Source organism: Eurosta solidaginis, chromosome 2, assembly GCF_040869045.1.
Source record: "Eurosta solidaginis isolate ZX-2024a chromosome 2, ASM4086904v1, whole genome shotgun sequence".
NCBI lineage: Eukaryota > Metazoa > Arthropoda > Insecta > Diptera > Tephritidae > Eurosta > Eurosta solidaginis.
The window spans coordinates 19,190,854-19,214,787 of NC_090320.1; the positions used below are offsets into that span (position 1 = coordinate 19,190,854).

Genomic DNA, 23,934 nt, shown 5'->3' on the forward strand with positions numbered 1-23,934 from the left:
CGAACTTCAAGCACGGCTACGAGAGGTAATGGAGTCGCAAGGAATCGATTTGGACGAGTATGTATTTTATCCTGATGGGGACGAGACAACAACAAAAATTGAAGAGAAAAACGAAACATCGCAGACAGTTACGAGCACAGACTTGAACATGATTTTGACTGCAATGTCTGCACAAACATCGACAGTAACATCAATGTCGTCGCAAATGTCATCTCAACTGGAAGAACAGAAGACACGTATTTCAGAAATGACGTCGCAAGTGTCATCTCAACTGGAAGACCAAAAGACATATATGGCATCTCAATTGGAAGCGCAAGAGCACGTATATCTGAAATGTCGGCAGAAATTTTGGAACAGGTATCATCAAAACTGGAAGCGCAGGATGCAAAAATGGCTCAATTTCAGGCAGAAGTAGATGATTTAAAGGGGCGTATGGAGCAGTTACAACTAAATCGCCCAGCTGTTTCAGCAAGCAATCCAAAGGTAAAAACACCATCCTTTGACGGTTCTGTTCCTTTTCAGGTGTTTAAGATTCGGTTTCAGAAGACCCCAGCAGTGAACAACTGGAGTGCTGAAGATAAAGTTGCTGCACTATTCGTGGCATTGAAAGGGTCTGCTGCTGAAATCCTAAAGACTATTCCCGAGGGAGAGCGGAACAACTACGAAACATTGATGAGCGCTCTAGAGAAGCGATACGGAAGCGAACACAGGAAGCAAATACACCAAATAGGGTTGCAAAACCGCTACCAAAAAGCTAATGAGACTTTGCAGGGGTTTGCGTCAGATGTCGAAAGGCTTGCACATTTGGCGAATGCCGACGCACCCGTGGAATACACCGAAAGAGTAAAAATACAGAGCTTTATAAATGGCATACGGGACGTCGAAACGAAGCGAGCCACATAAGCAAACCCAAAGCCAAAATTTGCAGAAACGGTATCAGATGCATTGACTCAGGAAACTGCCTCACTATTGAGTAAACCAGCATACAAAGCTCATCGTGTGGAAGTGGAAAGACCAGACTGGGTAGACACAATTTTGGAAGCACTGAAGGGATCATAACAGAAGAATGCCGGAGTTATTAAATGCTTCAAGTGCGGGTCATATTGCACGACATTTCAGCACCTGTCCCAATAGCTCCAGCAATGTGGGTGGCCGTAAACGCAGAGCTGGAGGAGATGAGCAAATCTCCAAGTCCACTGAATCGTTAAACTAAAGCAAGTCAGCCGCAAGGGGCGACAGCTGGCTCCCTCAATTGAATGCCCCATAATATCTATCTCACAAATTGGAAGAAGGTCTAACAATCTTACTGTCGGAGGACATGTGGATGGAAAGGAACGTTTACTGACTGTAGATACGGGGGCATCTCATTCCATCATTCGAGCGGATTTAGTCAACGAGATAATAAGACCATTGCATGGAGCAAGATTGCGTACAGCTACTGAAGAAGACACCACGGTTCTAAGAGAAGTATCATGTGAAGTCGCAATTGGGAACGTCACGGTAGTACACAATTTTATAGTGGCAGAGATTGTTGATGAAATCATAATTGGAGTGGACTTCTTAATCGCCCAAGGCGTCAAGATCGACATCCAAAGCAAGACGATGAGATATAAGAACATGGACGTGTCACTTAATTTAGGCTACGAGAGAGGCTACAGCAGTAAACGAGTGCTATTGGAAGAGAGTCAGCAAATACCACCAAAATCAGAAGCAGTCATCTGGGCAAAGGTTGATGGTGATTGTGGGACAAACAAATTATGGGTTGTCGAGGCAGCAAACAAATCAGCACCGAACATACTTGTAGGAAAAACCCTGGCTATGACAAAACAAGATGGACATATTCCGGTAAGAGTACTCAATGAGTTCAAGTCACCACCCAAACTGAAAAAAGGAGCTATAATGGGAAGATGACAAGAGGCTGAAGTAGTTATTAACTATGAACAGCTCCAGGAACACGTTTAAACTAGCAAAACTGATCTTTAAAATGACATCAAGGCATGGACGGAGGGGCTAGATCAAGATTATCAGAGAAAGGCGAAGCAACTGCTACTAAAGTACGCAAACATATTTGATCAGGATGGTTCCAAACCAGGCCGCACCAATGTTGTGAAACATCAAATTGACACTGGAGACGCGAGGCCGATACGTCAAGCTCCACATAGTGTTCCACTGGCGAAGCGGGAAGTTGTGAGTCAAATCATACAAGAAATGAGCGACAGCGGCGTCATCGAACCATCAGCTAGTCCATGGAGCTCACCGGTGGTACTTGTGAAGAAGAAGGAGGGGAAAATGAGATTTTGCGTGGACTACCGCAAGTTGAACGACGTCACGAAAAAGGATAGCTACCCATTGCCAAGAATTGACGACACTCTGGACTCGCTCTCTGGTACGAAATGGTTTTCCTCACTGGACTTGAAAAGTGACTACTGGCAAGTGGAGGGGAAGGAGGAAGACAAGAAAAAACAGCCTTTAGCGTCGGAGATGGTCTTTGGCAATTTACAGTAATGCCTTTTGGACTTTGTAATGCACCAGCTACTTTTGAGAGACTCATGGACCTGGACGACATCATCGTATTGGACAAGAACTTCGATGAACATCTTAAAAACTTGGAGGAAGTTTTCCAGAGAATAGCTGGGGCTGGTCTGAAACTAAGTCCCAAAAAGTGTGCGCTGTTTAAAAAGGAAGTAAATTATTTGGGTCACAAGGTAACAACAGAAGGTATCCGTACAGCGAATGAAAAGATAGAGGCAGTAAAGGATTGGCCAAGACCACAGAATCTGCATGAATTGAGAAAATTCCTTGGGCTGTGCACATATTACCGCCGATTTGTACCAAATTTTGCCAGCGTAGCCCATAGTCTCCACGAGCTAACAAGAAAGAATGAAGTTTTTGAATGAAAGAAGGAGCAAGAAGTAGCTTTCCAAACATTGAAAGAGCGTTTGTGCACTGCCCCAAAGTTGGCTTATCCGATTCCAGGACCAACTTTTATTCTAGATACAGATGCGAGCGGATATGCTATAGGAGGCATTTTATCACAACTGGTCGATGGACAGGAGAAGGTAGTTGCATATTACAGCCGTTCAATTGGAAAACCAGAGAGGAACTATTGCGTTACACGGAGAGAGCTGTTGGCATTGGTAGAGTGCATTAAACATTTCCACAAATACCTCTAGCGCCAGCGATTCCGCGTCAGGACAGATCACGCAGCGTTGAAATGGCTTCTGCAGTTCCGTAATCCAGAAGGACAATTGGCACGGGCGACTACAAAGCTATAACTTTTCCATTGAGCATCGAAAAGGTATTACCCATAGAAATGCTGATGAAATGTCACGAAGGCCATGTAGTTTGTAATGCAAGCACTGTTCAAAGGCCGAGGCTAAAGAAAACATTATAGATGTCCGGCTAATGACTATAACATGTACAGATGAATGGGACAAGGAACAACTAAGAAAGTGTCAGCTAGAAGATACAGATCTGTCACGTGTTATGCAAGGGCTCGAACGAAACGAAAGACCAAACAGATTAGAGATGTCAGCAGAGAGTCCCATTGCGAAGTCATATTGGGTACATTGGAACAGTTTAGAATTGATATCCGGTTGCTTGCATCGAGTATGGGAGAGTGAGGATGGTCAAAGAAAAAAGAAACTGATAGTTGTTTCCAGAAAGAGGATTCCTGACGTGCTCAGTGAGCTGCATAATGGTCCAAGCGGAGGTCATCTTGGAATCACGAAGACGCTCGAGAAGATTAAACAGAAATTACATTGGGTTGGTTGCCGTCAGTCGGTCACTGAGTAGATTGCGAACTGCGAGATTTGCAGCAGAGCGAAAGGGCCCACAACCCGAAGCCATGGCCATATGAATCAATATAACTCAGGTGCGCCATTTGAAAGGATCGCTATGGATGTCGCAGGTCCATTTCCTACTAGCAACTGCGGAAACAAATATGTACTGGTGGTTATGGATTATTTCAGCAAATGGCCAGAGTTATACCCAATCCCAAATCAAGAAGCGGAAACTGTAGCAGAAGTGTTTATAAACAATTGGGTTGCAAGGTATGGTGTACCAATGGAGTTACATCCTGACCAAGGCAGGAATTTCGAATCAGCTGTGTTCCAGAAAATGTGTAAATCATTGGGTATTCAAAAAACACGGACAACTGCATTGCATCCTCAGTCCGATGGTATGGTGGAACGATTCAATAGAACATTGGAGGAGCACTTAAGGAAAGTAGTGGACAAGTTCCATAAAGAGTGGGATACCCGCATACCATTATTCTTGATGTCTTACCGATCAGCAGTGCATGAGACAACGGGTCAAACCCCTGCAAAAGTAATTTTTGGCAATGACCTTCGACTGTCAGCTGATTTGAAGTTTGGGATAGATGCCGATGCGGAGAGAAATGTCAAGAAATTCACTGGTGATTTGGAAGAAGAGCTTAGAAATACACGATCTGATAAGGCAGCGAACAAAGATTATGAGTGACAAGATGAAAGCCAGATACGATAAAGCAATTAATTCGGAAGGTTTTCAGGAAGGAGATTTGGTGCTGTTATACAACCCACAACGTAAAACAGGTTTGTCCCCGAAATTGCAGTGTAATTGGGAAGGACCATATAAAGTTGTAAAACGGATCAACGATATAGTGTACCGCATACAAACCATCCGTAAACCACGAACGAAAATGAAATTGGCCTATTTGGAAAGGCTGGCAGCGTGTAGATCGAGAGATTTGTCTGATAGGGACGATCAGACTTAGGTGGAGGTCAGTGTTACGAATATTAGCAAGACTAAGGGGTACTGCCATCTCTAAGCCGATGCTAAACATTGACTTGCATGCACATCCATAAATCAATCATTATGTATCTACACAAACGAATCAATAAATTATGTCTACACATATGTACGTACACGCAGGGAGAAACAGTGCACAAACACATGCATATATCTTATCTGAGATGCTCCCAAAAGTATGCAATTGTAATTGTGGAAGTGTCGCTCACAAATACACGCATATGAGAAGCTATATACGTACATCTGTAGTTATAATTATATGGCGGTAACTAAGACAATTCTGGAAGCGCCTAGAAGATGCCACGAGGAAATCACAGAGTATAAAAGCACCAATGGTAGAGGCGCCACGAGCAGTTTCGATTAAGAAGCTATCTAGCGAGCAATAGCAGTATTATTTGAAAATAGTAGAGTTATTTATTGTGAAGTACTTTAATAAAGGCCAATTTGCATTATTTAACATTGGAGTTATTTATTCAACAGTTTAGTGATCGAACTTAGCAAAAGGGCAAATAAGAGGATTTGCAGTGAATTCGTTACATTATGTTTCTCTGTTCAGAATTAGGGGGAAAGAAGAAACTAATTGATTTTAATATCATACACATATTTGACCTTTAATCCCAAGTGATAGAAATGGAGTATGGCCAATTTTGATGTTCGGTTCGTGATGGACCTTTTTTGGGATTCGCCCACATATAAATAAACAAACAATTCCAAAGAAATTCCGTTTTGAAAAAACATAGCAAAATGCGTCATTTCATTTCGCTACAATGTCAATAAATACATATGCGTTGTTATTTGTATAACAGCTAATTAAAGAGCTTGTTCAGCTAAATAAAACAAACCAAAAACGAGTAGAGGCGTCTAAGTTTGGATGTAACGGAATATTATATACTCAGCGTGACTTTGAATTGTATAGTTCATTTCAGATGAACTACTTTTTCAAATTTCGTTACGAGACATTTATTCATTTTTTTTTGAAGCTGTAGAAATGTTTTGTAATACCCCCGGCTTGCCAAACACTGCCGAGGGGCGACCCCGCTTAGAAAAATTTTCTTCTAATTGAAAAACCGTATTTCTAAAATTTTGATGCTGGTTTGCCCGGGGTGTGAACCCAGGGTATACGGTATGGTAGGCGGGGCACGCTACCATCACACCACGGTGGCCGCCGTTGGCATAATTAGTCAATGCCCTATTCGGATATAAAAAATCATTGCCCTGTAGATCCATTTCTAGGTTATTAAGGTTGTTTTGGGTTTTCATGTGATAAACTTGGTTTATGTAGGAAAACTACTTCATTTCTTGGCGCAATTTATTACTCCAGGGACACACCACAGTCCCTAGCAGTGAATTATTCGAACGCCAAGCTTCTTAGTTCTGCCATACAAAATATTTGATAAACAGTGCAATGGCTTCACGAAATTTCATTCCTTGGGAGCCACAATAAATTATCGAGTGATCTCTTAAAAGCAAAATTTCAAATTCGTAAGTTAAGAGCAGCAAATAACGATAAGAACATCTTCCCACAAAAGCCATATTTCCTACTCATATTGATGATTATTACATAATTTAGGCTTATTACTGATTATTACATAATTTAATTTCGCTTCCTCTATGCATTCTTATTTAATCACTCAAATATTTATGTAGCATTATTTGGCTTAATGCACGCGAGCACAATTCACTTGCATGGCATTTACGTTGCATGACCTGAGATGCTTTCATGTCCTACTTACTTTTGATATACTAAGGAGTGTTACACTAATTGTCAGCCGTTCAATGCCTGCAGGTTAAGGTTAAATTGCGACGTAATTGAAGAAGCGATCAATGACATTGAAATTGCTGTTTAATGGCAAGTACGATGTCATTTTACAAATTGTTGTTGGATGTTCATCTTTGATAAAGCACGAAATATTTTGATAACGAAGCCATTATTAAATTAATTTTAAAATAAGCAGAACTGACCTTTAACAGGAAAAGCAGTTCCTCACGATTAATTCACACACCACGCTCCGCTCTAATGAAACGTTCGTTTACTTAGGCTGGGTGCGAGTTTGCCTAAATTTTAGGTACCTAAACTAATATTCTACTGGAACTTTCCAGCACTGAAACAATTTAGGAAAAAGCTGTCAAAACTGTGGGAGTTGATTTGAAAACCTAATTTGTTTATTTCTGCTAAGAAAATAATAACAATACGGGAAATTTGGTAATTTTGACGCGTTTTCATGCTTAACAAGTAAGGAAGGTTAAGTTTGGGTGTAACAGAACATTACATGCTAGTTGAGAGCTATGGTGACAACATAAGGGAAAATAACCATGTAGGAAAATGAACCGAGGGAAACCCTGGAATCTGTTTGTATGACATGTGTATCAAATGAAAGGCATTAAAGAGTATTTTATGAGGGAGTGGGCCATAGTTCTATAGGTGGACGCCATTTAGGGATATCGCCATAAAGGTGGATCAGGGTTGACTCTAGAATTTGTTTGTACAATATGGGTATCAAACGAAAGGTGTTAATGAGTATTTTAAAAGGGAGTGGGCCTTAGTTCTATAGGTGGACGCCGTTTCGAAATATCGCCATAAAGGTGGACCAGGGGTGACTCTAGAATGTGTTTGTACGATATGGGTATCAAATTAAAGGTATTAATGAGGGTTTTAAAAGGGAGTGGTGGTAGTTGTATAGGTGGTCGCCTTTTCGAGATATCGCCATAAAGGTGGACCAGGGGTGACTCTAGAATGTGTTTGTACGATATGGGTATCAAATTAAAGGTATTAATGAGGGTTTTAAAAGGGACTGGTGGTAGTGGTATAGGTGGACGCCTTTTCGAGATATCGCCATAAAGGTGGATCAGGGGTGACTCTAGAATGTGTTTGTACGATATTGGTATCAAATTAAAGGTATTAATGAGAGTTTTAAAAGGGAGTGGTGGTAGTTGTATATGTGAAGGCGTTTTCCAGATATCGACCAAAATGTGGACCAGGGTGACCTTGAACATCTTCTTTTGGATATCGCTAATTTATTTATATATGTAATACCTGCCAAGATTTCAAGGGTTTTTTATTTCGCCCTGCAGAACTTTTTCATTTTCTTCTACTTAATATGGTAGGTGTCACAACCATTTTACAAAGTTTTTTTCTAAAGTTATATTTCCAATTATCATGTTTCATCCCTTTTTTCGCATTTGGTATAGAATTATGTCATTTTTTTCATTTTCATAATTTTCGATATCGAAAAAGTAGGCGTGGTCATAGTCGGATTTCGTTCATTTTTTATACCAAGATAAAGTGAGCTCAGATAGGTACGTGGACTAAGTTTAGTAAAGATATGTATATCGGTTTTTGCTCTAGTTATCGTGTTAACGGCCATGCGGAAGGACATACGGACGACTGTGTATAAAAACTGGGCGTGGCTTCAACCGATTTCGCCCATTTTCGCAGAAAACAGTTAACGTCATAAAATCTATGCCCCTACCAAATTTCAAAAGGATTGGTAAATTTTTGTTCGACTTATGGCATTAAAAGTATCCTAGACAAATTAAATGAAAAAGGGCGGAGCCACGCCCATTTTGAAATTTTCTTTTATTTTTGTATTTTGTTGCACCATATTATTGCTGGAGTTGAATGTTGACATAATTTACTTATATACTGTAAAGTTATTAAATTTTTTGTTAAAATTTTACTTTGAAAAAATTTTTTTTTTAAAAGTGGGCGTGGTCCTTCTCCGATTTTGCTAATTTTTATTAAGCGTACATACAGTAATAGGTGTAACGTTCCTGCCAAATTTCATCATGATATCTTCAACGACTGCCAAATTACAGCTTGCAAAACTTTTAAATTACCTTCTTTTAAAAGTGGGCGATGCCACGCCCGTTGTCCAAAATTTTACTAATTTTCTATTCTGCGTCATAAGTTCAACTCACCTACCAAGTTTCATCGCTTTAGCTGTTTTTGGTAATGATTTATTGCACTTTTTCGGTTTTTCGAAATTTTCGATATCGAAAAAGTGGGCGTGGTTATAGTCCGATATCGTTCATTTTAAATAGCGATCTGAGATGAGTGCTCAGGAACCTACATACCAAATTTCATCAAGATATCTCAAAATTTACTCAAGTTATCGCGTTAACGGACGGACGGACGGACGGACGGACATGACTCAATCAAATTTTTTTTCGATCCTAATGATTTTGATATATGGAAGTCTATATCTATCTCGATTCCTTTATACCTGTACAACCAACCGTTATCCAATCAAACTTAATATACTCTGTGAGCTCTGCTCAACTGAGTATAAAAATAACAGAGGTCAATTAGGGTCCGCGGTAAGTACCTATCCCAAAATAGCAGTACAAGAGAATGCAGTGGCTCAGTTTTATAAGGCTTTTTTTCCGGACATAGTGGAGAACATGGACAATGACCTTTTCCACAATCTCGAATTCAATACTGTGATGTTGGTGGGCCTCCAACAGGGTCGTAGCGACGGGGGGAGGATCATTTGATTTTTTAGGTCGTTACAATTCAAATATTTGATGTTTTTATGTCTATGTTAATAAATTTCTTTATAATTCTGCTTTATGAATTTACTTCGTTGGTGATATTATATTTTTAATATGCAAGCATATGTATGTACGAAGTGAACACTTATATATTTTAATCATATTCTGTTTTATAATAATTCTGCAATTTATTAAATATACAAATGTACATGTTAACTTTTACTATAATTTCTTAAAGAAGTTTCCTTGTAAATTTGCCTAACGACCATCTACATACATATCAGAGAACAGCAAAAATCCAACACAACAACATTCGATTACATTCGGCAACATGATCGTGTTCAATGATCCAACTTGCTTAAAAGAACATAATCGACATTGATTTAAAATCAACCAACTAATTGCATGCGTGAATATAATCAATTCAGGCGTTTGCTGGTTTGCCTCAACCGCCATTACATTCATCGGAATGAAAAGGCAAATATGAAAACTCCATGCGTCTCAATATTTGCATGATTCTTCTGCACTTACGTCACGGCGGCAAGCTACATATAAACATACATATAAACATTGCTTACGGTTCTGTTTGTTTGCCAAACTAAACGATACTAATTCTCGTGCTTTGATTTTATTATCCACATTTAAATAATGTTAAATTTACAGGATTTTTTTGAAGAACACAATTCCTATTTTGAAATATAATGCAAATTAGACATTATTTTCCATGTGGAAAACACATTATTATAATGTAACATCTACATTTTTTTTCATGTCAAAAACACATTTCAAAAATGTAAAACTCAAATTATTTGATAAATGAAAAAATAATGTGTTTTTTACATTTTAAAATTTAAAAAACACATTAGTGTTTTTCCGTGTAGATATGACTTTTTTAAATTGAATTTTTTTCTATTCGATCAGTTTCTTTCTTTTGAATTTTATATACTGTAACGAATTTGCTGCAAATCCTCTTATTTGCAATCCTCTGCTAAGTTCGAATCACTAAACTGTTGAATAAATAACTCCAATATTGAATAATGGAAAAATGGCCTTTATTAAAGTACTTCACAATAACACTTATACTTTGCTACCCACTGGCTTAATAATCAAACTGATTGATAGCTCAACTCAAACTGAATTACTTCTTACTCGCTTGCCGCGCTTTTATAGTTTACGCTGCATACTTCTAGGCTCTTCGATTTCCAGAACTTACTAGTTGTTTCGGCTACAAAATCGCCAGCCACAACTACGTGCACAAATTATTGCTCTCTCTTGTGACAACTCAGATAAGATATATGCATGTGTTTGTGCATTGCCGCTCCGATGCTCGTATACGTACATATGTGTAGACGCAATTATTTATTCGTTTATGTAGATACATAAAGATTGAATTATTGATGTGAATGTTTGTAGTTTACAGTCTCTCGCGCGCACATAGGCATATAAGTAAATGCATCTGTGTGTGACATCTCTCTGGGCTGCCTTATATATGTGTATACTTGATTTAATTATTAACGTAAATACTGCTTGGCATGGCCTTAGCAACGCCTTAGTGATGGGATAATTTAGTGATGCTAATATCCGTGACAATACGTATACGTTAGATCTCATGCATAGGCTCAAGAAGCATGAATTCTACTTATTCCTGAAGGAGGTACTTCGGTTTTTTTTATCAATTTATCTATGATTAATATTACAGGAATGCGATTCTTTGGCTTTCCTAATGTTCACATGTTGTTGAAAATCTTGTGTACGCTTCCAGTAACAACGGCAACGAACGAGAGATTTTTTTCAACTCTTAGGCTGATTAAAAACTACTTGAGAAACACGATGAGCGAAAATCGATTCAATAGCTGTGCATCATTAAGCATCCACCGTGATCAAATTGTTACCGTTGATGAAATTTTAGGTGAAATGGCAAAGAAAAGCCGACACATTCGCTTGAGTTTTTAATGTAACCTTTTTCATATCATATTCTAAATACACGTTATTTAACTGAAAAAAGAATAAAATAAAGAGCCATTTATTTGCAAATGGAATATTGAAGAATCAATATTTTTGTTTTTGAAATTTGACGTTTGAATTTAGGTTGAAAAGTGTGCTCATAAATATTGTTACGAATATTAGCAAAACTAAGGGGTGCTGCTATCTCTAAGCTGATGCTAAGCAGTGACGCGAATTCACATCAATAATTCAATCATTATGTATCTACATAAACGAAACAATAATTGCGTCTACACATATGTACCATGTACGTATACGAGCAGCGGAGAATCAATGCACAAACACATGCATATATCTGAGATATTCCTGAAAGTATGCAATGAGAAAAGCCATAAAATCGTGCCATTGTGGTTACAGCTGAGAAGTTTGAGAGCTAATGGCAACTAGTAGATTCTGGATGCGCCTAGAAGATGCGAACGTTGAAATAAGAGAGTATATAAGGCAGCAAATGTAGAGGCGCTGGAATTCAGTTTGAGTTGAGCTATCAAGCAGTTTCGATTAAGACGCTATCTAGCGAGCAATAGCAGTATTATTTTGAAAGTGATGATTTTTAATAGCTTCAATTACAAAAGTCATAAAATCTTTTTCTAAATGTATCGGAAATAAATAACCGAAGAATTTAATAGACCGAATTTTATAAAAATTGTCACTGCTGTTTTTGTGCTCACTGCTGTATATTGTTACTATGTACATAGTATTATTTACAGAATATGCAAACAGCTGACCATGGGCAACGCAGTGGAGTCAATGAGTAATCAATTTAAAAACAAGTAAAGAAGGATAAGTTCGGGTGTAACCGAACATTACATACTCAGTTGAGATCTATGGTGACAACATAAAGGAAAATAACCATGTAGGAAAATGAACCGAGGGAAACCCTGGAATGTGTTTTTATGACATGTGTATCAAATGAAAGGCATTAAAGAGAATTTTATAAGGGAGTGGGCCATAGTTCTATAGGTGGACGCCATTTAGGGATATCGCCATAAAGGTGGACCAGGGGTGACTCTAGAATTTGTTTGTACGATATGGGTATCAAATTAAAGGTGTTAATGAGTATTTTAAAAGGGAGTAATCTTTAGTTCCATAGGTGGACTCCGTTTCGAGATATCTCCATAAAGGTGGACCAGGGGTGACCCTAGAATTTGTTTACACAATATGGGTATCAAAAGAAAGGTGTTAATGAGTATTTTAAAAGGGAGTGATCCTTAGTTCCATAGGTGGACGCCGTTTCAAGATATCGCCATAAAGGTGGACCAGGGGTGACCCTAGAATTTGTTTGTACGATATGGGTATCATACGAAAGGTGTTAATGAGTATTTTAAAAGGGAGTGGGCCTTAGTTCTATAGGTGGACGCCGTTTCGAGATATGGCCAGAAAGGTGGACCAGGGGTGACTCTAGAATATGTTTGTACGATATGGGTATCAAATGAAAGGTGTCAATGAGTATTCTAAAAGGGCGTGGGACTTAGTTCAATAGGTGGACGCCTTTTCGAGATATCGCCATAAAGGTGGACCAGGGGTGACTCTAGAATGTGCTTGTACGATATTGGTATAAAATTAAAGGTAATAATGAGAGTTTTAAAAGGGAGTGGTTGTAGTTGTATATGTGAAGGCGTTTTCCAGATATCGACCAAAATGTGGACCAGGGTGACCCAGAACGTCATCTGTTGGATACCGCTAATTTATTTATATATGTAATACTTGCCAAGATTTCAAGGGTTTTTTATTTCGCCCTGCAGAACTTTTTCATTTTCTTCTACTTAATATGGTAGGTGTCACAACCATTTTACAAAGTTTTTTCTAAAGTTATATTTCGCGTCAATAAACCAATCCAATTTCCACGTTTCATCCCTTTTTTCGTATTTGGTATAGAATTATGGCATTTTTTCATTTTTCGTAATTTTCGATATCGAAAAAGTGGGCGTGGTCATAGTCGGATAAGCATACAAATAGTAATAGGAGTAACGTTCCTGCCAAATTTCATCATTATATCTTCAACGACTGCCAAATTACAGCTTACAAAAGTTTCAAATTACCTTCTTTTAAAAGTGGGCGGTGCCACGCCCATTGTCCACAATTTTACTAATTTTCTATTCTGCGTCATAAGTTCAACTCACCTTCAACTTCAACTTTCATCGCTTTATCTGTCTTTGGTAATGAATTATTGCACTTTTTCGGTTTTTCGAAATTTTCGATATCTCAAGATACCTCAAAATTTACTCAAGTTATCGTGTTAACGGACGGACGGACGGACGGACATGGCTCAATCAAATTTTTTTTCGATCCTGATGATTTTGATATATGGAAGTCTATATCTATCTCGATTCCTTTATACCTGTATAACCAACCGTTATCCAATCAAACTTAATATACTCTGTGAGCTCTGCTCAACTGAATATAAAAATATGAGTCCATAGTGAATTTGTTTGTTTAGGTTAATAAAGGCTAAACAGGAGCAATAAAGGGGATGCTTCATCGCATAGCAAGGGGGTATGCTTTTACACATGATTCAAGAGATTCTTTATTCAAACACCAAGTAGTATGAGCTGTGTCGTCCATTCGATGTAGGGAATAATGTGTTTATAGCATTCATTGAGTCAAAGACATCTTAACTGACTAATATTGTAAAGTAAAAAATGCACTTTTCTGTTTATATTTGTAGGGGCAATAATTATTCACCTTTTCTGGGAATCTTTTGGAGCTTTGCGGCCGATGGTTTTAAGCGAAAAACAAGGTTTTTTCTTCTACATGTTTCGGTGCTATTTTGCACCTTCCTCAGGAAGTCTGTTTATTTGCACAAAAAAAAACATTGAATAATTACAAAATCGACAAAAGTATAAACATTTTCTACTAAAACCCTTACATTAATTGTATTTGGCAATTTTTATACTTAAAACATATTTATTTAATGAGTTATTTGGCAACACTTATTAGTTTTTAACTTCATTAATCGCCGTGGTGTAAGCACAACTAATATATGTGGACAATATTAAAGTTGACAGCTTTTTTTATTCTTTGTTGTATTCGAAGGCCTTCCAGTGCTAGCTTTGTTTTGTTCTCTTCTTTCTACATCTAATATTTTGCCATTTTCGAAATCAGCTGAGTGTTGTTTATTTGCTAAGTGTTGAGAAAGCGCAGTTGAGCTTTTTCCATTTTTGGCATCTGCTCTGTGCTCGGTGATTCTAGCACCCATGTGATAAATTATTACTCGAATCATCCCTGGGCCCAAAAGAAAAACACTACAATAAACCTAATTGACAAAATTTTCAAACTCAGCGATCAGGAGTTCATGAATGATAACAGGCGAAAAATAAAAAAACTACTCTAAAAGAATGTACCCTAATGCAGTGTCAGAGATGCTAATAACGACAACAATTAACAAAATTAACAAGTAAGGAAGGCTAAGTTCGGGTGTAACCTAACATTACATACTCAGCTGAGAGCTTTGGAGACAAAATATCACCATGTAGGAAAAAGAACCTAGGGTAACCCTGGAATGTGTTTGTATGACATAGGTATCAAATGGAAGGTATTAAGGAGTATTTTAGAAGGCAGTGGGCCATAGTTCTATAGGTGGACGCCATAGCGGGATATCGCCATAAAGGTGGACCAGGGGTGACTGTAGAATGTGTTTGTACGATATGGGAATCAAATAAAAGGCGTTATTGAGTATTTTAAAAGGTAGAGGGCTTTAGTTTTATAGGTGGATGCCTTTTCGAGATATCGCCATAAAGGTGGACCAGGGGTGACTCTAGAATTTGTTTGTACGATAGGGTATCAAATGAAAGGTGTTAATGAGTATATTTAAAAGGAGTGGGCCTTAGTTCTATAGGTGGATGCCTTTTCGAGATATCGCTATAAAGGTGGACCAGGGGTTACTCTAGAATGTGTTTGTACGATATGGGCATCAAATTAAAGGTATTAATGAGGGTTTTAAAAGGGAGTGGCTCTTAGTTGTATATGTGAAGGCGTTTTCGAGATATCAACCAAAATGTGGACCAGGGTGACCCAGAACGTCATCTGTCGGGTAGCGGTACCCGCCCGGTTATGCCGTACCGGATTACCGTTATGCGAACAAAGTTAATATACTCTGTGAGCTCTGCTCAGCTGAGTATAAAAATTATAATAACAAGTAAGGAAGGCTAAGTTCGGGTGTAGCCGAACATTACATACTCAGTTGAGAGCTGTGGAGACAAAATAAGGAAAATCAGCATGTAGGAAAATGAACCTAGGGTAACCCTGGATTGCGGTTGTATGACATGGGTTTCAAATGGAAGGTATTAAAGAGTATCTTAAAAGGGAGTGGGCCATAGTTTTATAGGTGGTCGCCTTTTCGAGATATCGCTTAAAATGTGGACCAGGGGTGACTCTAGAATGTGTTTGTACGATATGGGTATCAAATGAAAGGTGTTAATGATAATTTAAAACGTAGTGGGCCTCAGTTCTATAAGTGGACGCCTTTTTGAGACATCGCCATAAGGGTGGACCAGGAATGTCTCTAGAATGTGTTTGTACGATATGGGTATCAAATGAAAGGTGTTAATGAGTATTTTAAAAGGGAGTGGGCCTTAGTGCTATAGGTGGACGCCTTTTCGAGTTATCGCCATAAAGGTGGACTAGGGGTGACTCTAGAATGTGTTTGTACGATATGGGTATCAAATGAAAGGTGTTAATGAGTATTTTAAAAGGGAGTGGGCCTTAGTTCTATAGATGGACGCCTTTTAGAGATATCGCTATAAATGTGGACCAAGGGTTACTCTAGAATGTGTTTGTACGATATGGGTATCAAATTAAAGGTGTTAATGATAATTTAAAACGTAGTGGGCCTTAGTTCTATAAGTGGACGCCTTTTTGAGACATCGCCATAAGGGTGGACCAGGAATGTCTCTAGAATGTGTTTGTACGATATGGGTATCAAATGAAAGGTGTTAATGAGTATTTTAAAAGGGAGTGGGCCTTAGTGCTATAGGTGGACGCCTTTTCGAGTTATCGCCATAAAGGTAGACTAGGGGTGACTCTAGAATGTGTTTGTACGATATGGGTATCAAATGAAAGGTGTTAATGAGCATTTTAAAAGGGAGTGGGCCTTAGTTCTATAGATGGACGCCTTTTTGAGATATCGCTATAAATGTGGACCAGGGGTTACTCTAGAATGTGTTTGTACGATATGGGTATCAAACGAAAGGTGTTACTGAGTATTTTAAAAGGGAGTGGGCCTTATTTCTATAGGTGGACGCCTTTTCGAGATATCGCCATAAAGGTAGACCAGAGGTGACACTAGAATGTGTTTGTACGATATGGGTATCAAATGAAAGGTGTTAATGATTATTTTTAAAGGGAGTGGGCCTTAGTTCTATAGATGGACGCCTTTTCGAGATATCGCTTAAAATGTGGACCAGGGGTGACTCTAGAATGTGTTTGTACGATATGGGTATCAAATGAAAGGTGTTAATGATAATTTAAAACGTAGTGGGCCTTAGTTCTATAAGTGGACGCCTTTTTGAGACATCGCCATAAGGGTGGACCAGGAATGTCTCTAGAATGTGTTTGTACGATATGGGTATCAAATGAAAGGTGTTAATGAGTATTTTAAAAGGGAGTGGGCCTTAGTGCTATAGGTGGACGCCTTTTCGAGTTATCGCCATAAAGGTAGACTAGGGGTGACTCTAGAATGTGTTTGTACGATATGGGTATCAAATGAAAGGTGCTAATGAGTATTTTAAAAGGGAGTGGGCCTTAGTTCTATAGATGGACGCCTTTTAGAGATATCGCTATAAATGTGGACCAAGGGTTACTCTAGAATGTGTTTGTACGATATGGGTATCAAAGTGTTAATGATTATTTAAAACCTAGTGGGCCTTAGTTCTATAAGTGGACGCCTTTTTGAGACATCGCCATAAGGGTGGACCAGGGGTGTCTCTAGAATGTGTTTGTACGATATAGGTATCAAATGAAAGGTGTTAATTAGTATTTTAAAAGGGAGTGGGCCTTAGTGCTATAGGTGGACGCCTTTTCGAGTTATGGCCATAAAGGTGGACCAGGGGTGACTCTAGAATGTGTTTTTGTACGATATGGGTATCAAATTAGAGGTATTAACAAGGGTTTTAAAAGGGGTGACCCTTAGTTGTATATGTGAAGGCGTTTTCGAGATGTCGACCAAAATGTGGACCAGGGTGACCCAGAACATCATCTGTCGGGTACCGCTAATTTATTTATATATGTAATACCAGGAACAGTATTCCTGCCAAAATTCCAAGGGCGTTTGATTTCGCCCTGCAGAACTTTTGTCATTTTCTTCTACTTAATATGGTAGGTGTCACACCCCTTTTACAAAGTTTTTTTCTAAAGTTATATTTTGAGTCAATCAACCAATCCAATTAGCATGTTTCATCTCTTTTTTCATATTTGGTATAGAATTATGGCATTTTTTTCATTTTTCGTAATTTTCGATATCGAAAAAGTGGGCGTGGTTATAGTCGGATCTCGGCCATTTTTTATACCAAGATAAAGTGAGTTCAGATAAGTACGTGAACTAAGTTTAGTAAAGATATGTCGATTTTTGCTCAAGTTATCGTGTTAAAAGCCGAGCGGAAGGATAGACCGACGACTGTGTATAAAAACTGGGCGTGGCTTCAACCGATTTCGCCCATTTTCACAGAAAACAGTTAGCGTCATAAAATCTATATTTTTGTTCGATTTATGGCATTAAAAGTATTCTAGACGAATTAAGTGAAAAAGGGCGGAGCCAAGCCAAGGCAAGCACCATATCTTTACTGGAGTTGAATGTTGACATAATTTACTTATATACTGTAAAGATATTAAATTTTTTCTTAAAATTTGACTTTAAAACAAATTTGTTTTTGAAAGTGGGCGTGTTCGTAATCCGATTTTGCTAATTTTTATTTAGCACACATATAGTAATAGGAGTAACGTTCCTGCCAAATTTCATCATTATATCTTCAACGCCTCCCAAATTACAGCTTGCAAAACTTTGAAATTACCTTCTTTTAAAAGTGGACGGTGCCACGCCTATTGTCCAAAATTTTACTAATTTTCTATTCTATGTCATAAGGTCAACCCACCTACCAAGTTTCATCGCTTTAGCCGTCTTTGGTAATGAATTATCGCACTTTTTGGTTTTTTCGAAATTTTCGATATCGAAAAAGTGGGCGTGGTTATGGTCCGATTTCGCTCATTTTAAATAGAGATCTGAGATGGGTACCCAGGAACCTACATACCAAATTTTATCAAGATACCTCAAAATTTACTCAAGTTATCGTGTTTACGGACGGACAGACGGACGGACGGACGGCCAGATCATTTTGATATATAGAAGTCTATATCTATCCCGATTAGTTTATGCCGTTACGGATTACCGTTATGCGAACAAAGTTAATATACTCTGTGAGCTCTGCTCAGCTGAGTATAAAAATGCAGTTGCAAACCACAAAGGGAAAAGACAATATATAGGGGAGTTGCGAACATACCAGACTTAACGGACAACAAAACACTGAACAGAATAATGGACAACAACAATACATGCTTTGCCTACAAGCCACACTTAACACTTAATAAAATATTCACAAGAACAAAAGACAAAGTAGAGAAAGAACAACAACATAGTGTCATATATGAAATTAAGTGCAATGGGAATGTTGAAAAAAAGAGCAACAAAATATACATTGTCACAACGAAGAGAGCTTTGGTTGTCAGAATCACCGAGCACAGAGCAGTTACCAAAAATGGAAAAAGCTCAACTGCGCTTTCTCAACACTTAACAAATAAACAACACTCAGCTGATTTCGAAAATGTCAAAATATTAGATGTAGGAAGAAGAGAACAAAACAAAACTAACACTGGAAGGCCTTCGAATACAACAAATAATCAAAAAAGCTCTCAACTTTAAGGATGATGTGGACAATATTAGTTAAGCTTACGCCACGGCGATTAATGAAGTTAAAAACTAATAAGTGTTGCCAAATAATTCATTAAATAAATATGTATGTTTTAAGAAGAAATATTGTCAAATACATAGTAGAAAATATTTATATTTTTGTCGATGTTATAATTATTTTATGTTTTTTGTCCAAACAAACAGGCTTCCAGAAGAAGGACCAAAATAGCGCCGAAACTTGTAGAGGAAAAAAGAAAAACCCTTGTTTTTTTGCTGAAAACCATCGGCCGAGAAGCTCCGCAAGATTCTCATATGCACTCCTTACTTATCCCAAGTTTTTGTGCTCTCCGTGTGCTTCAATGTCGTATCATCAGATGAGCTCACACTGGCAGTTCTACAGTGCTCGCTTTAGTCTTTTCACGGATAATACAATCAGGTGTTCAGAGCGTGCAATTTCTGGCGAATGCCGATGATATTTACATATATTATTGGCCTTAACTAACGCATCATAAGGTCATCATCACGCTCCATCACGGGCGCAAAGAAGCAGGTTTCCACCACACCCAGTTCTAGTTTCTGTTCCAGATTTAGTTCTAGTTTCGGTTCCGATTTTAGATTTACTCTCATTGCATTTTTTTAATCCAATTTTAATTCAGTTTCAGTTTCGGTTTCGGTTTGTGGTCCAGTTCCAGTTCTGATTGGGATATGCATTCGCCTTTCTATCCAGTTATATGAATTTGAAACTGATCTTAGTTCCAGTTGTATCTTCGATTTTAGTTCAGGTTTCGAATAGGGATCAAGTTCTCGATTCGGGTTCAGTTCGGGCCGGAGTTCCCATCCCTATTCCCTTTTCAGATCATAATTTAGTTCTGGTTTCGGTTCTGATTTCAATTTCGACATCGGTTTCGGTTTCAGTTTCAGCTTGGGTTTGTGTTTCAGTTCCCTTTTCGGTTTCGATTCGCGAACCCCTTTACACTCCAGCTTACGATTTCAGCTACTATCTCAGTTACTGTTCCGATTTGAGTTCAGGTTACGATTAACATTCAAGTTCCGCTTTAGGTTAGGTTTTCCGGTCTGAGTTCCAGTATGTGAGCCGTTTATTTGGTAAATAAAAATCGGAACCAATACAGTTCCAGGTTTCAGCTCAGATCTCAATTCCGGTTTCAGTTCAGGTTGCGGTTTCGGTCGCTATTCAAATTCATGTTCCGGTTTCGATTTCAGTTCTGCTGTGCGTTCCCGCTATTGGTTTCAATTTTGTTCATGTTCTGGTGTCTGATTTGATTTTAATACAGTTTCCAATTTTAGCTCCCGTTCCAGTCTCAGTTCCAATATCGGTTCCGATTTCCGTTCTGCTTTCCTGTTCCGGGTCAAATTTTAGTTGATTTCGGCGTCCGTTCCAATAGAAAATCTGAATTAAGTTCAGCCCAGTTTTCAGTTTCGGTTTCAATTTAAATTCTGGTTCCAGTTTCAGTGCTTAAGATTTCGGTCTTAGTTCCAATTTCGGTTTTCGTACTGGTTTCGGCTTTTAGTTTCGGAAGTTGGAGGATGTTTTTACGATCCCAATTCTAGTTCCGGATTCCGTTCAAGTTTCTGGTATCGGTTCTGGTATCATGTTCCGGTTTCGATTTCAGTTCTGCTGTGCGTTCCCGCTATTGGTTTCAATTTTGTTCATGTTCTGGTGTCTGATTTGATTTTAATACAGTTTCCAATTTCAGCTCCCGTTCCAGTCTCAGTTCCAATATCGGTTCCGATTTCCGTTCTGCTTTCCTGTTCCGGGTCAAATTTTAGTTGATTTCGGCGTCCGTTCCAATTGAAAATCTGAATTAAGTTCAGCCCAGTTTTCAGTTTCGGTTTCAATTTAAATTCTGGTTCCAGTTTCAGTGCTTAAGATTTCGGTCTTAGTTCCAATTTCGGTTTTCGTACTGGTTTCGGCTTTTAGTTTCGGAAGTTGGAGGATGTTTTTACGATGCCAATTCTGGTTCCGGATTCCGTTCAAGTTTCTGGTATCGGTTCCGATTCCGACTATAATTTCAGTTATGTTTTCAGTTCATTTTATAGTTTGAGTTCAAGTTTGGTCTTCAGTTTCGCTGGCTGTTTCAATTTCGAATCCTAATTAGTTTTTGTTTCAGTATCAGTGTAAGTTCCGGTTTCGGCTTCGAATTAAAGTTTCCGATTTGTGTTTCATTTCAAGTTCCAGTTTCGATTTCTCACTCAGTTTCAACTTCGGTTTCCGATTCTGATATATGTTTTCGATTTCGACGTCAGTTCAGGTTCTAGTGTCTGTTCCGATTCCAATTTCAGTTATATTTTAAGTTCGCTTTATGGTTTTAGTTCAAGTTTGGTCTTCAGTTTCGCAGTCTATTTCAATTTTGAATCCTGGGTTAGCTCTTCTGGCTTATGCGTTCCGGTTTGTGTTTCAGTTCAAGTTTCAAGTTTCGGTCGCCAATTCTGATATCTCTTTTCGGTTTTGGCTTCAGTTCAGTACTCGGTTTCAGTTCCACTTCAAGTTTCGATTTCGGTGATGGGAAATTTTCTGGTTTTTCGCATTTAGTGCGATCATATTCAATAATAAGTTCGCTAGGATAGAGTCATTTAATAATAATAATAATAACAACTTAGCCAAAGTCCTCTTCCGATTTCCATCGAGCTATTTTTAATTTTTATTACAAATTGTTTTATTTAACGGCAGATTAATACGACTGTTGAGGGACGAGCACGCTTAGAAAAACGTTTTCTAAATAATTTTGATGCTTCTTTTCCCAAACTTGACCGCATTGATTGAAACACAAATATACTAAAATGCGGATTTCTCTCTAGAAAATAAAAACTGCACTCCTATAAAGTTAGGTTAAGTTAAACTGGCCGTGTCCATAGTGTTACCAGAATTTGTTTTACCACCAAACGGAAGAACGCCCCTCAGGTGCCCGGACTTATGTATATATGTCTACCGTCGATTCAGCGAATGTTGCACCCTCCTTTGCCAACTCATCGTCCTTTTCATTACCTTCTTTCACTTTATGGCGGTGAACCCAGTATAGATGTGTGGTCAAAGCCTGAACGATGTTTTCCAATGCTTCCAAAACAATTCTTTATGAAGTACTGTGTGAGATTATTATATATATTGACGTGACTTACCATGCTTCCTCCAGAATTTCTCCTATATGCAACTAGCAACATTATGAATTTAAACGTACGAATTTTCTTGTGTGTGCTTTTGAATTGCTTTGACAATCAGTGTAAGTAATTAGCGAGGCAAAAGCCAAAATCTCAAGAAAATCTTGAACACCATTTCGTTCTCTTTTTCCATGATTAAATTTTTTAGGTGCAACATAAAATTTTCTAATTTTCATACTTTAAATAAAGCGACTAGCATACCAAAAGCATTATCCTAAAAAAAAAATAAAAAGGAACTAAAAAAATGTTAAGCATTTCCTTTATATAAATGGACAAATATTAGCAAAAAATACCTCCCTGAAGTTGGCAAGACAAATTTTATGTGGAAAAAAATTAACTATTGGGCAAATTTCCGTGAATTTACCGTAATTTATCCGTGAAACAAAAAAAAAAAATTTTTCGCGGCCATATTTTAGAAAATATCTATCACTTTTCGAAAACCATGCTACATACCAGTTAGGAAAATAATTCTTGCATGTGAATTTTCCGTAGATACGTGTGGTTTTCTGAGGATGGCACCCCGTCTTCACATGAAGTTGGCATGCCACACGATATTTTATAAAATATGTATAGTCGCGGAAAGTTTTTTTGTTTCACGGATAAATTACGTAAAAGTTGTCTTGCCAACTTCAGAGAGTTTTCGACCTCTTATATAAAGACATATTTTATATTCTTGCTGAACGTTGATTTTAAAATTTTGACATAGAGATTTTAAAAATATTTATGAGAAATAATATTATAAAAGTGGAGCGCACAATACTAGGAAATGGAGCGCACATTAAAGGAAATGCTTACCTTTTTTATACTCAGAGTGCTTTGCACACAGAGTATATTAACCTTGATTGGGTAACGGTTGGTTGTACAGGTATAAAGGAATCGAGATAGATATAGACTTCCATTTATCAAAATCATCAGTATCGAAAAAAAATTTGATTGAGCCATGTCCGTCCGTCTGTCCGTCTGACCGTTAACAAGATAACTTCAGTAAATATTGAGATATCTTGACCAAGTTTGGTACACGTGCTTATCTGGACCCAGAATAGATTTGTATTGAAAATGAGCGAAATCGGATGATAACCACGCCCACTATTTATATATATAATTTTGGAAAACACGAAAAACCTGATTATTTAGTTACTAATACACCTAGAATGTTGAAATTTGACGTGTGGACTGATATTGAGACTCTTGATGAAAGTTTGAAAAAAAAAAATTTAAATGGGCGTGGCACCGCCCACTTGTGATAAAATCAATTTTACAAATATTATTAATCATAAATCAAAACTGGTTAAACGTATCGTAAAAAAATTCGGCAGAGAGGTTGCCTTTACTATAAGGAATGTTTTGAAGAAAAATTAACGAAATCGGTTAAGGACCACGTCCACTTTTATATAAAAGATTTTTTAAAGGGTCGTGGACGAATCAAATAAGATATATCTTTGCAAAAAAGAGCTTTATATCAATGTTATCTCATTTCGCAAGTGTATTTATAACAGTGAATAGGAAAAACTTCAAATTTTTAAAAAGGGGCGTGGCGCCGCCCCTTTTATGACTAAGCAATTTTCTATATTTCGGGA

General features: G+C 37.9%; 1 protein-coding gene and 1 long non-coding RNA gene across 5 annotated transcripts in view; one reads left to right on the top strand and one right to left on the bottom strand.

Moving 5' to 3' along the window:
* Nucleotides 1-14,241, bottom strand: part of LOC137239361 (uncharacterized) — a 72,054-nt gene extending 57,813 nt beyond the window's left edge. For 2 of the 3 annotated variants that reach the window (XR_010949341.1, XR_010949339.1), the window contains exon 1: nucleotides 13,969-14,241. This is a non-coding gene — a long non-coding RNA (uncharacterized lncRNA). The remainder of the gene's footprint in view (nucleotides 1-13,968) is intronic. The other variant, XR_010949340.1, reaches the window with a different exon arrangement.
* A 4,565-nt stretch (nucleotides 14,242-18,806) lies between these two features.
* Lar (tyrosine-protein phosphatase Lar) overlaps nucleotides 18,807-23,934 on the top strand; it is a 1,659,242-nt gene continuing 1,654,114 nt past the window's right edge. For both annotated transcript variants that reach the window (XM_067764572.1, XM_067764575.1), the window contains exon 1: nucleotides 18,807-19,289. The gene's annotated coding sequence lies outside the window, so the exon portion shown is untranslated. The remainder of the gene's footprint in view (nucleotides 19,290-23,934) is intronic.